The sequence below is a fragment of the Lampris incognitus genome, chromosome 8 (genome assembly GCF_029633865.1).
Source record: "Lampris incognitus isolate fLamInc1 chromosome 8, fLamInc1.hap2, whole genome shotgun sequence".
Taxonomy (NCBI): Eukaryota; Metazoa; Chordata; class Actinopteri; order Lampriformes; family Lampridae; genus Lampris; species Lampris incognitus.
In genome coordinates this window covers 37,171,233-37,184,775 of record NC_079218.1, presented here as the reverse complement: position 1 = coordinate 37,184,775, position 13,543 = coordinate 37,171,233, and the positions used below count along the sequence as shown (strand labels likewise).

The 13,543-nt window shown below is 47.3% G+C and overlaps 2 non-coding genes across 2 annotated transcripts; both read left to right on the top strand.

The window, feature by feature from the left end:
- Window positions 1-7,971: 7,971 nt before the first annotated feature.
- Window positions 7,972-8,053, top strand: trnas-gcu (transfer RNA serine (anticodon GCU)). The gene has a single exon. It is a non-coding gene; the product is annotated as a tRNA-Ser (tRNA).
- Window positions 8,054-11,074: 3,021 nt separating this feature from the next.
- On the top strand, window positions 11,075-11,156 carry trnas-gcu (transfer RNA serine (anticodon GCU)). Its single transcript has one exon. It is a non-coding gene; the product is annotated as a tRNA-Ser (tRNA).
- The last annotated feature ends 2,387 nt before the right edge of the window (window positions 11,157-13,543 follow it).

The following is a 13,543-nucleotide window of genomic DNA, read 5'->3' as shown; positions in this document are numbered from 1 at the left end:
AGAGATGCTGAGCAACCAATATAACCATGATTTCAGCGAAAGGAATTCAGAAGAAAAGGGAATGTCAAGAGAAGATGTTCGATTTCTGAAGGTCATTAATGAATCGGCACAGCTCATGGATGGACACTATAGTGTGAAGATGCCCTTTAGAACCAGCTTGCTCTTCCCAACAACCTCTGTGTGGTCAGGCAACGACTACTTGGATTACAGAGGAGGCTCAAAAATGATGAAACGTTTCACAAGGAATAAACCAGCTTTTTCACTGATGTTATCAGGAATGGATATGCTGAGGACGTGCCTCAGCATCAGCTGGATTGTGGAGTTGGGCAAGTCTGGTATGTTCCCCACCATGGTGTGCATCATCCAAGAAAGGGCAACTTAAGGGTGGTGTTAGATCTGCGGTGCTGAATACCAGGGAACTTCACTGAAAAGTGAACTGTTACAAGGCCCTAATCTCACCAGTTCGCTGCTTGGTGTTCTTGTAAGATTCAGACAGTAGCGTTCATGGCAGACATAAAGTCAATGTTTTACCAGGTCAAAGTTCCCGAAGAACACCGATATTTTCTTCGCTTTCTCTGGTGGCCTGAGGGCAATACAAGTCTGGAAGTTGTGGAACACCAAATGACGGTGCACCTGTTCGGGGCAGTTTCCTCCCCAAGTTGTGCGAGCTACGCACTAAAGAAGACGGCTGAAGACAATTGCAATCCCCTTCCTGCTGATGATGTTGACATGGTCAAGCAAAACTTTTATGTTGACGATTGTTTAAAGAGCCTACCCACAGAGGAGGAAGCAGTGGCCATGGTCCAAGCTCTTTGAGATTTGTCAGAGAGGCGGCTTCACATTGACCAAGTGGACCAGCAACAGCCGGTCAGTGCTGCAGTCAGTTGCAGAAGAGCACCGGGCAAGGGACTCGAAAGAGCTGAATCTGGACAGAGATGAGCTTCCAATGGAGCGAGCCCTTGGGCTACGGTGGTGTGTGGAAACAGACTCCTTTAAATTCAGGATGGTGAAGAAGGAGCAACTGCATACCAGGTGAGGTATGCTGTCCATCATGAGTTCAGTGTACGATCCCCTGGGCTTCCTTAGCTCAGTTACACTGCCTGCCAAGTTCATGCTGCAGGAGCTGCGTAGAAGAGGGTGCAGCTGGGATGATGACATTCCCAAAGATATTGCACACCAATGGACAAGATGGCTGGAGGAACTGGAAAAAATGACGTCATTCAAAGTCAACAGATGCGTTAAGCCTAAAGACTTTGGACGCCCCACTCGTGCAGAATTACATCATTTTTCTGATGCTAGTGAACATGGATTTGGCACTTTTACCCATCTTAGGCTGCAGAACAGCAGGAACAGTATCCATGTTTCATTCTTCCTGGAGAAAGCGAGAGTCACACCTCTGAAACATATAACCATTCCCCGTCTTGAACTGACAGCTGCGGTCCTGGCAGTCCGAGTGGAACAGATGGTGAAGACTGAGCTTCAGCTGCCGTTGGATCAATCAACATTCTGGACAGACAGCATGTCAGTGATCAAGTACATAAGAAACGAGGACAAGCGCTTTCATACCTTTGTCGCAAACAGGGTGTCAACCGTTAGAGAAATGGCTGACGTGTCTCAATGGAAGTACATCAACACCAGAGACAACCCTGCTGATTACGCATCCAGGGGTATGAAAGCTGAAGAACTGCTGACTGGTGACAGATGGATTGAGGGCCCAAAGTTCCTCTCTCAGCCTGTGGATGAATGGCCTACTTATACAGCAGACTGCATTGTTGCCAGCAATGATCCAGAGGTCAATAAGCCTGTTGTCGTGAACACGATCATCACAGACACACCTAATACTACAGAACAGCTTGTTACTTACTTCTCCGATTGGAAGAAACTCAAGACAGCTGTGGCATGGTTTCTAAAGGTGAAGAGGACTCTTCTGGAGCTGGTACAAAGGAAGAAGGAGTTGCAGGCTGTTAAGGTCCATGAGAAGGATACATGTGGTTCTTCCAGGCACATTGAGGCAGAGATGGAAAAGGCCAAAGGAGCCCTGAGAGGGCAGACCTTGTCATTGGATGACGTATTGGAAGACGAAGTTTCCATCATTCGATACTGTCAGCAACAAAGGTTCCAGAAGGAAATGGCTGCATTATCAGCTGGAAAATCAGTTGCAAGAGACAGTGTGATCTATAAGCTGGACCCACGATTGGATGATAGCCTTTTGAGAGTTGGCCGCTGACTGAGTAGAGCGGCGATGCCTGAAGAAATGAAACATCCACTTATTCTGCCTAAAGATCAGTACATCTCCACACTCATTCTGAGGCACATCCACGAACAACTGGGAGACGGTGGAAGAAATCATACACTGTCGAAGCTTCGCAAGAAGTTCTGAATCACAAATGCCAATTCGGCTGTGAGGAAGATCGTTGGAAAGTGCTGCTTTTGCAGGCTCCACTGTGCAAGGGTAGGAGAACAGAAGATGGCAGATTTGCCCAAGGAAAGGCTTCTGCCTGATTTACCTCCCTTCACAAATGTTGGAGTTGACTACTTCGGGCCGTTTGAAGTGAAGAGAGCCCGAAGTATGTGTAAGCGCTACGGGTTGATTTTCACCTGTTTCTCAAGTAGAGCTGTCAACTTGGAAGTGGCGCCATCTCTGGATACCGATGCATGCATCAACGCTATACGGAGATTCATCTGCAGAAGAGGGCAGGTATCCCAGATGCGATCTGACAATGGAACGAACTTCGTGGGAGCGGAGCGAGAGTTGAAGGAGGTTCTTGCAGCTCTGAATCAGGAACGGTTGAAGGGAGCCTTGCTCCAAGATGGAATTCACTGGAGTTTCAACCCACCAGGAGCATCGCACCACAGAGGCATGTGGGAGGGAGTTATCCACATGGTGAGGAAGGTTCTTACGTCTGTTTTGCATTTGCAAACTCTGGATGACGATGGTTTGCACACTGTCTTGTGCGAAGTGGAGGCAATATTAAACGACCGCCCCATCACCAAACTTTCCGACGATCCTAACGATCTTGAACTGCTTACTCCCAACCATATTCTCCTGATGAAAGTCAAGCCAGTCTTACCGCCTGGACTGTTTGTGAAGGGGGATTTGTATGTGAAGAGGAGGTGGAGGCAAGCTCAGTATATTTCTGGAAAAGATGGGTACAGGAGTACCTCCCTCTCCTTCAAGAATGGCAAAAGTGGAGTCAACCCAGGAGAAATTTTGGACCTGGAGATATCATCGTTGTGGACGACTCTGTAGCTCGTCGGCAGAGTTTTGGAGACCTTCCCAAAAAAGAACGGCTTGGTGCGCTCAGTGCGTCTTAAGACCAAATCTAATGTGTTGGAGCAACCAGTAACCAAGCTTTGTCTTTTGCACGAGGCAGCAGTTTCACAGACTTGAGACTGTTATCGCAATATGGTTCCCTATGGCACACTTTGGCTCTTTGGTTGCATTTACATGGTGTAATTGTTATGCCTGCCAACATGTAACAATTAGGGGCCGGCGTGGTAGAGCCAATTTGCTGGTTTAGCGCTATATTTCATATTTCATTTATTTTGCTTGCATTTCTCTATTGTTATGCGATATGTATCCTTCTATGCATTATGCCTCTGTATAAAACTGGGTTCTTGATGGCAGTTCCCTTTATTGCCCAGTAGGTGGCTCTACCTGTCAGAGCGGATATGCATTACCTGTCTAATGTGTATGGTCCTGATGACATTCAGGTGTTTGTTACCAGCGAGGGCAAGCAAGTTTTTGACCGTCATGTCGTTTGTTGTGCACTTGTCAAGGTAGTACCGTTTGCTTTAGATCAGTGTTTCTCAACCCAGTCCTCAAGGACCCCCTATCCTGCAGATTTTCATTGTAACCCTGCATAGGTAGCTCTGCATTTACTTACTCAACCAATCATCTCACAGCACTTAATTATGCAAGGTGTGCAAACTCTGACGTTCACTGCTGAATTACTACAAACAGGTACCTATTCAGGGTTGCAAAGAAAATCTGCAGGATAGGGGTTCCTTGAGGACTGGGTTGAGAAACACTGCTTTAGATCTTTCATGCAGTTGTGCATCGGATATTTTTGTGGTGTAAATAAATACACTTGTGGAGTATTATTGCAATGGACCTTGTGGAAATTCAATCATTGATCTGACAAGTGGCCTACTTCAACACGGACGCCTCAATTAGTAAGTTCTAGCCGGTTTTAGCCTCCTCATGGCTTGTAGGTTTATTGTTTTTTTTTGTCCCAAGTAGTTCAAGCCATTACAATACCCAATAAACAATAATATTGAAATAAGCAATAGGCTATTACAGTCCAAAATTGTTCATTAGCTTACTTTTGATGATTACAGCAGCAGACGACAGCGCTTGGTGTTGACCACTGAATTCAATTTCATTATAGTCCAATGAGTCGGTCAGTTCTCTTTCAAAGGAGAGCAGGGACAACGAGTTCAGTCTGTATGTCATCACTGATGCCAGTTTTTATCTGGTGGAAAAGTGTGTGCTGGTGCCGGGCTATATTAATACCTTGTCACCAAAGGTCTTTGACCGAGGCAAGCAAGCAGCAGCGCTCTCATAAACCTTCACGTGTCCGCCTTAAAACGAGTGTTCATTTCCATGATCTGCCTGTTTATATAATTCCATATTTTCAGGTCTGAGTTTTTCTTTATATGTGATGCTTTTCCCACGGTAGATTCAACCTGCGTATCGCCCAACTTAGCTGGCAACTTCTTCTTTCGAGACCCAGTGACGTAACCGACGTGGTTGTCACTAGATGGGGTATAGCCACGGACGGAAGTGACGCAAAATCTCGCCGGGCATATTTCGTTGCTATGGCGATAGCCGGGGCCGTCGAGAGACCGCTCTGGCGATAACTAGCATCGCTAACCTCCTGAGAGACGCATTGCCATCCCTACCATCTGAAGGAAGGAGCCGAACCAAAGATACTACACGTCTGACTGACTCTCTTGCTGAACCATGCAAGGTATGGCAGTATGTGCAGATAACGGATGGCAATCAATGTAGGACTGTTTGACTTCGAAAGACCACATTAGGCATGCGACTTTAGCAGGACAAATGTTTGATTATACAGTGTCCATACACTGGCGATGAATCTGATACATTGTAGTTTATTTCCCGCTCCTCTCTCCTGGCGGAGTGTGGCAAACACGATTAGTTAATAGGGATAAATGCACAGAGTGACATTTTAAATATAATGTTATTTCTGTGGATAAATAGCTACAGTGTCGCAGACACTAGCTAACTTTAGCTACCGTTTATATAGACTTAGCTGGCTTGCTAGCATTGGGAAGCAGCATCTATGCACAAGCAACAGTGTTATTTCATTTACAATACACAATTGTCAGTTTTTATTAAGTGAAATTGTAGTTATTTTAAGTAAAACTAATTCACCCGACTCGTCATTCATCTGGCTTTAAAAACCAAAGTCTAAACTCGCGGTAGCTTGGGAAGTTAGCTAGGCTCGCTATCGCCATAGCAACAAAATACTCCAGGTGAGATTTTGCGGCACTTCCGTCCGTGGCTGTACCCCATCTAGCCACAACCCAGTGATGTCCCAGCTCAGAATGACATGTTTCTTCATCAGATCATCTGCATCACTTCATCAACGTCATTTTCTGTATTCCTGAATGTATTGTTGCTCTCCTCAATTAGATTTGTTTAACGGGTGGCGTAGCGGTCTAAGCGTCGGCTTGGTGTCGATGCAGTTGCCCACTGGGGACTGGGGTTCGCGCCCCGGTCTCGTCAGATCCGACTATGGCCGGACTCGATGAAGCAGCAATCATTGGCAACGCTGTCTTCGGGAGGGGGGCGGAGTCGGCTTGTGTTCGTCATGTGAATGCGTCTCTGTGTGTGTCGGAAAAACAGTGGTTCGGCTTGGATTCGCCTTGTCACGAAAGTGGGGAGGCGCTTTCCTTCGAGACTACCGGCCGGAGAGATGCAGTTGGCGAACGCATGCAATACGAGGGTGGGTGTTTGAATTAAAATAGGGATCAATTGGCCACTAAATTGGGAGAAAAAAGGGGAAAATCAGAATTAAAAAAAAAAAAAAAGATTTGTTTAACGGTGGGAGATCGCAAGCCGATAGTGACGTAGTCACTCATTTCAAACAACTTGTTAAGCATGACAACTAGGAACACAATATTTTTCGTTTGCATTTGCTGAAGTAGAGTCTCCGAAGTTGGACCAAAAACTGTCTAGACTTTACTTGACTGCACTTGACCACGAGCTCCATCGGACATCACAGTATCTCTCTAGTTCTAACGTTTGTTTCCCTGGTCGCAGCTGCTGTTGGATTTCCATAAATCTAGCATGTCTATGTGACTCTGTCATGAAACTATGCAGGTTGTTAATGACATCAAAAAATGTTGAAAGGCCTGGGGACCTTTGATGCTGTGCACAGGGCAAGGTTTAAATGGGGAATTGCAATGCACATATATGGTGTGGAGAAACGTTTTCTTTTTCTCCCCTATTATATCCAGCCAATTACTGCGCTCTTCCGAGCCGTCCTGATCTCTGATCCACCCCTCTGCTGATCCGGGGAGGGCTGCAGACTACCACATGCTTCCTCCGATACATGTGGAGTTGTAGGGAGTCGCCAGCCGTTTTTTTTCTTTCACCTGACTGTGAGGTGTTTTGCCAGGGGGACGTAGCGCATGGGAGGATCACGCTATTCCCCCCAGTTCCCCCTCCCCCCTGAACAGGCGCCCCGACCAATCAGAGGAGGCGCTAGTGCAACGACCAGGACACATACCAACATCCGGCTTCCCTCCCACAGACACGGCCAATTGTGTCTGTAGGGTTGCCCGAGCAAGCCGGAAGTAACAAGTGGATTCGAACCGACGATCCCCGTGTTGGTAGACAAACGGAACGGATCGCCATGCGGACGCCCCGGAGAATCGTTTCTTTAAAATCATATGTCCCCCTTCTTTATTGCCGGACATAGCCGATGCCCCGTCGAAACCAAATGCAACGCACAACATGGGGTCCAGCTGCTAGATGTGGAAGACAGGTGAGCTATTTCGATGTCCCGCGAGTAATAGTTAGTCCCATTGAGACAGTTGTCTCTCTAACTCACACAAATCTGGAGCAATGTGCTGCCAGGGGCCCCCAGGTAAAGGTGTGGTGAGGAGTGGTTCACGTCTCTGAGTAGGTTTGTTGTCAGTGCAGATTTTGCATGTTGACACCGTCTGTGTGATCTCGGCACCTTGTCAGTCCTTGGTGTCCCTCATGTAGCTGTTTCAGCACAGCAGATCGTAGTGCTGTCGAAATGGCAATCCTGTCCTGATATAACACTAGCCCATCAGTCTCAGAGAGGTGTGCTCTTGCGGAGTAATATCAATGCAGAGATGGAAATAATGATATCTTAGGTGGCCATCCGTTCCTGATAAAACCCATGATCATTTGCAGCTCTCCATCATGTTGTGTGGCTGTGCAGATTTTACTGAGTTTTTGTGATGAGACTGGTGCATTAGCTATTATTGACTCCACCTTTTCTTGTACCTCATGGTCTGTTTGCATTCGAAAGTTGTCCATGCCCTGCACATAGCGTGCGAAACGTTCACATGCCCACACACCTGCTAGGCACTCTTTTTCTATTTGGGAGTATCTCCTCTCTGAGTCGGACAGGGTGCGGGAGCAGAATGAAACTGGAACTGGCTTTAATTCACCATCATGTTTCATCATGTAATAACGTCGCTCCTAAGCCATAGCTACTGGCATCACCACTAATGACAGTTTTCCGGTTGGCATCATAATACGCGAGTGTTGGGGCTGAAACAAACATGGCTTTGACCGTGTCAAATGCCTGTTCTTGTACATCACGCCATACCCACTCACTCTCTCTCTCTTGTGCAGGCTGGTGATTGTGTGCAGCTTTGTGAAGAGGTCAGGCAGGAACCTCCCTACATAGTTAATGAGAGCTAGCACCCGACGAAGCTCCTCGTCCTCAGGATGAGGTGTAGGACGAGGTGGCCGAGTGGTTAAGGCGATGGACTGCTAATCCATTGTGCTCTGCACGCATGGGTTCGAATCCCATCCTCGTCGGTATACTTTTCAGGTCATTCATGTGCGTGAACATATGGTAGTACGTAAGGGCACATGTGGGTATCCATCATTTCATGTGACTAGAGTGCCAAACAAGTGTGGCAAGTAGCACAAGGCCATATAACCAGGACATAACATCAGTAGTAGATAAACTTGTTTATGCCCAAAAGTATGACAAGTGACATTCCATTTTGTAAGTGTAACCATTATTATGCAGAAAACAGTAATAGCAATAGTAGCAGCATATCAAGACAACCATTAGACTGTCAAAGGGCGATGACTAAAGACATCCTAACGTCATCCTTACATCGATAGAGATGCTCCTGCTCCACCAACATGTCCTGATCAACAAGAACCCTGATTAACAGCAGGACATTGACTGACGCAAGTAGATTGTTCACTAGATTTGTAAATGGTATAAAGACAGGGAGGCTTTTGTCTTGATTTTCAGTCACTCTGCAGACCTGACTCAGACTTTGTTGATTCGTCAATAAAAGTCTTATTTTGAAGGATCCTCGTCTCAGAGTTTTTTTGCAAGTTCTCTGTATCACTGGCCACCACAGAGAATAATTGGCGTCACAAACAGAATTGGATAAAGCAAGCTGCCTCGACGCAGGGTGGGCCCTGGCTCTGGATTTCTCAAAGAAAAGTGGCCACTAAGAGGTAAGCAATATTTTTGCTTTATTATAGATATTTCTGTGAGGAGATCAGTGCTGGGACGCCCATTATCTGTCGGTAAGAGCTGTTTTCTAAAGCTTACCAAATTTAACGAACAAATTAAAGACACAAGGGTCCTTCTGCATGGGGGGTTAACACGTGTAGAAAGTGAAGCATCTATCTTAGGAAAAGATGGGGACGAGGCACGGGACAGTATTTTGTGTAACAGTATATCGGGATATACGGTATCGTTTGCAAAATACAGTGTCTCAGGGCACGGTACAGTATCAAGGAACGGTAAGAAACGTTTGATACAGTGTCCACCAAGACCTAGCTCTGGGGAGTTAGGCACCTGTTTAGGGAAACGGGGACAGGTGCGGTATAGTATCAGGGTGTAATAGTACATCCGGATACAGTATCTAAATCCTCCAGCCTGAAAGATAATAAGCTTGTTGATAAAAGCCTGGGCCTGGTTGAGCCCTAAACTGGTCCGCAGTCTTGTAAAACCAACGGAGGGGCCGGGCCATATTCCAGGTTGACTCTTGCTGAGGGACGTGTGACCCACGACACCCAATAGGGGAGAGTGCCTGTGGACGCCCCTTCTGAAGGCTGGAGGGAGACAGGAAAGGCGACAAGGTTATCCGAGCCAGCCCTTTAAGCCTGTGTGACCCACAGAAACTCCGGGACGGAGCCGGCGCCTGACTGCGAAAAGAAAAAAAAAATTCTCTCCACAAGACTGTAGGACCTATGAGTCAGGCCCCTTATAGATAACACACTAGTATAAATAATAACAGAAGAGGAGGGAGCAGAAATAAACGAACAGACAAGATTAGGAGTATAAACATTTTGGAGTCTTTGTGATTTTGTTCTGTGTAATAATATGGAGAAGAGTGCAAGTTAAGATGGAAGAGTAAAACAGCCAAAAGGCATTACAGAAGAATAGATAGCTGAGGGGTTAATTGAAGGAAATAATAGAAAAAACATGTGGAGTCATAGGGAGTCGCCAGCCGTTTCTTTTCTTTCACCTGACACTGAGGTGTTTCGCCAGGGGGACGTAGCACGTGGGAGGATCACGCTATTCCTCCCAGTTCCCCCTCCCCCCTGAACAGGTGCCCCGACCGATCAGAGGAGGCACTAGTGCAACGACCAGGACACATACCCACATCCGGCTTCCCACCCACAGACACGGCCAACTGTGTCTGTAGGGACACCCGAGCAAGCCGGAAGTAACAAGTGGATTCGAACCGGCGATCCCCGTGTTGGTAGACAAACGGAACAGATCGCCATGCGGACGCCCTGGAGAATCGTTTCTTTAAAATCATATGTCCCCCTTCTTTATTGCCGGACATAGCCGATGCCCCATCGAAACCAAATGCAACGCACAACATGGGGTCCAGCTGCTAGATGTGGAAGACAGGTGAGCTATTTCGATATCCCGCAAGTAATAGTCAGTCCCAATGAGACAGTTGTCTCTCTAACTCACACAAATCTGGAGCAATGTGCTGCCAGGGGCCCCCAGGTAAAGGTGTGGTGAGGAGTGGTTCACGTCTCTGAGTAGGTTTGTTGTCAGTGCAGATTTTGCATGTTGACACTGTCTGTGTGATCTCGGCACCTTGTCAGTCCTTGGTGTCCCTCATGCAGCTGTTTCAGCACAGCAGATCGTAGTGCTGTCGAAATGGCAATCCTGTCCTGATATAACACTAGCCCATCAGTCTCAGAGAGGTGTGCTCTTGCGGAGTAATATCAATGCAGAGATGGAAATAATGATATCTTAGGTGGCCATCCGTTCCTGATAAAACCCATGATCATTTGCAGCTCTCCATCATGTTGTGTGGCTGTGCAGATTTTACTGAGTTTTTGTGATGAGACTGGTGCATTAGTTATTATTGACTCCACCTTTTCTTGTACCTCATGGTCTGTTTGCAGTCGAAAGCTGTCCATGCCCTGCACATAGCGTGCGAAACATTCACATGCCCATACCTGCTAGGCACTCTTTTTCTATTTGGGAGTATCTCCTCTCTGAGTCGGACAGGGTGCGGGAGCAGAATGAAACTGGCTTTAATTCACTATCATGTTCCATCATGTAATAATGTTGCTCCTAAGCCATAGCTACTGGCATCAACACTAATGACAGTTTTCCGGTTGGCATCATAATACGTGAGTGCTGGGGCTGAAACAAACATGGCTTTGACCGTGTCAAATGCCTGTTCTTGTGCATCACGCCATACCCACTCACTCTTTCTCTCATGTGCAGGCTGGTGATTGTGTGCACCTTCGTGGAGAGGTCAGGCAGGAACCTCCCTACATAGTAGTTAATGAGAGCTAGCACCTGACGAAGCTCCTCGTCCTCAGGATGAGGTGTAGGATGAGGTGGCCGAGTGGTTAAGGCGATGGACTGCTAATCCATTGTGCTCTGCACGCATGGGTTAGAATCCCATCCTCGTCGGTATACTTTTCAGGTCATTCATGTGCGTGAACACCCACAAAGCAGGCAGCCTGGACGGCATTTCAGGCCGAGTGATCAGAGCATGCGCAGCGCAGCTGGTGGGTGTCTTCCCTTTCCCTGTGTGTAGTCCCCTCCTGCTTTAATTCATCAGTCATTGTACCGGTGCCGAAGAAGACCAAGGTAACATGCTTGAATGATTGGTGTCCTGTTGCTCTCACTTCCATAGTGAGTAAATGCTTTGAGAGGCTTGTTAAGGGACTAATCTGTGGCATGTTACCACCCACTGTTGACCCCCACCAATTTTCCTACTAACAAAACAGATCCACTGATGACGCAATAGCCACTACACTCCATACCGCCCTCACCCACTTGGAGAAAAGGAACTCCTATGTGAGAATGCTGTTTGTAGACTACAGCTCAGCTTTCAACACCATAGTCCCCCCCCCTCCCCCCAGGCTCTACACCAAGTTCAGGGTGTAATGTCCGTAGACGCCTTGTCTTACTGACATAAGAATAATTCAAGAACGAGCCGACTTCGTAGGTTCTTAACTGTGTAGCTTTTACTAGCGTTCATCCGACATACAACCTTCATAACATGCCCTTCTAACTTCCTGTATACGTCACACACACTGCACGTACACCCGTGAGTAGGTCAAGTTAAACACGTGACCTTTCATTCATTACATCTCCCCCTCTAAGATGATTTTCTAACCTGTATATCACCCCCCTTTTCACAAAAAATAAAAAATCCCCCCACAATACACAAGTCCATACGCCTCACAAATCCAGCCGGATTGCAGGCTTGCTCACCCTGCCAGAGCGAGTAACATATGGTGTGGAAGTTGGCATTTCTGCTGCTCGGGACTCATCCGTGTTTCCACTCTCCCCTGGAGTGACATGGTCAGGATCCCTGCTGACAGAGGTGAGGGTTTTGGGTGTAGCCAACAGGTGGCGCCTGTTCCTTCTGTAATGTTCACCTTGAGCTGTCTCCACTATGTAGGATCTGGGAGTGGAGCTCTGAGTGTGAACAACTGCTGGCATTGTCCATGTTTTCTGTCCATCAGGTTTGGTGAGTACTGCGTCACCCGAGTTCAGTGGGCGCAGTGTCCGCACGCCGTTCCTGCGGTTGTAGTAGAAAGCCTGCCTCGATTTGGCTGCGGCGTCAGCGGTTTTGATCAGTTCCTCTTTAGGCCAGGCCGGTTTCAGGTTATGCTGCAATGTGGGTAAGGTGGTTCTGAGTCTCCTACCCATGAGCAATTCCGCTGGACTGGCTCCAGTGGAAGAAGAGGGTGTAGCTCTGTATGTCAACAGGGCGAGGAGAGGGTCTTCCTGCCTTAATATGCTTTTGGCTATCTGAACAGCCCTCTCTGCCTGTCCATTACTCTGGGGGTAGTGTGGGCTTGAAGTCACATGGATGAAATCATAATCCTCACTGAACCTCCTCATCTCTTCTGAAACTAGCTGTGGCCCATTATCACTAACTACAATTTCAGGGATACCAAAACGTGCAAATGTAGCCTTCAGCCTAGCTACAACCTGACTGCTAGTAGTTGTTGGTAGATTTAGGATCTCCAAAAACCTGGAATAATAGTCAGACACTATCAAGTAGTTTTGCTTTTTGTACTCACACAGGTCTATGCCAACTTTCTGCCATGGTCTGGATGGGAGCTCACTTGACATTAAAGGCTCTTTTCTCTGTGTGTTCTTGTGTTCTCTGCAGAATTGACATTGCTGTATCTTTGTTGTAATGTGCTCTGTCATTTTGGGCCACCACACTGACTGGCTAGCTCTCTCTCTGCACTTAACTATCCCCTGGTGCCCGTCGTGTATTCTGTCTAAGATCACCTCCCTCATCTCTGTGGGAATGACGATACGACTGCCTCTGATGACTAAACCATCTACCTCAGATAACTCCCCTCTCACCTGATAAAAGTCTCTGACTGTCTCCGGCACTTTATCGACATACTCAGGCCAGCCGTGTCTGATGAAGCCCAACACTGTCTGGAGCTGCAGATCCCCATCCGTGCTCTGTTTTATCTCCTGCATCCTTTGAGGTGTGGCAGGCACCTGGCACACGATGGCATCAATGTGCGCTGCAACATCATCATGAGAAGCACCATCTCCGTAGCACTGCTCTGGGCCTCTGGAGACTGCATCAGCCACAGCTAAAGTTTTGCCTGGTGCGTATTCAGCCACTGCATTGAAACGCATCAGCCTCATTAACAGTCTCTGGCACCTAATGGGCACATTATCCAAGTCTTTGCTGTTCATGAGAGGCGCTAGTGGTTTATGATCGGTGACAAGTCTGAAATTGTCAAGCCCAAACAAGTACTTCTCGAACCTTTCACATGCCCAGACGCTGGCTAAGCACTCTTTCTCGATCTGTG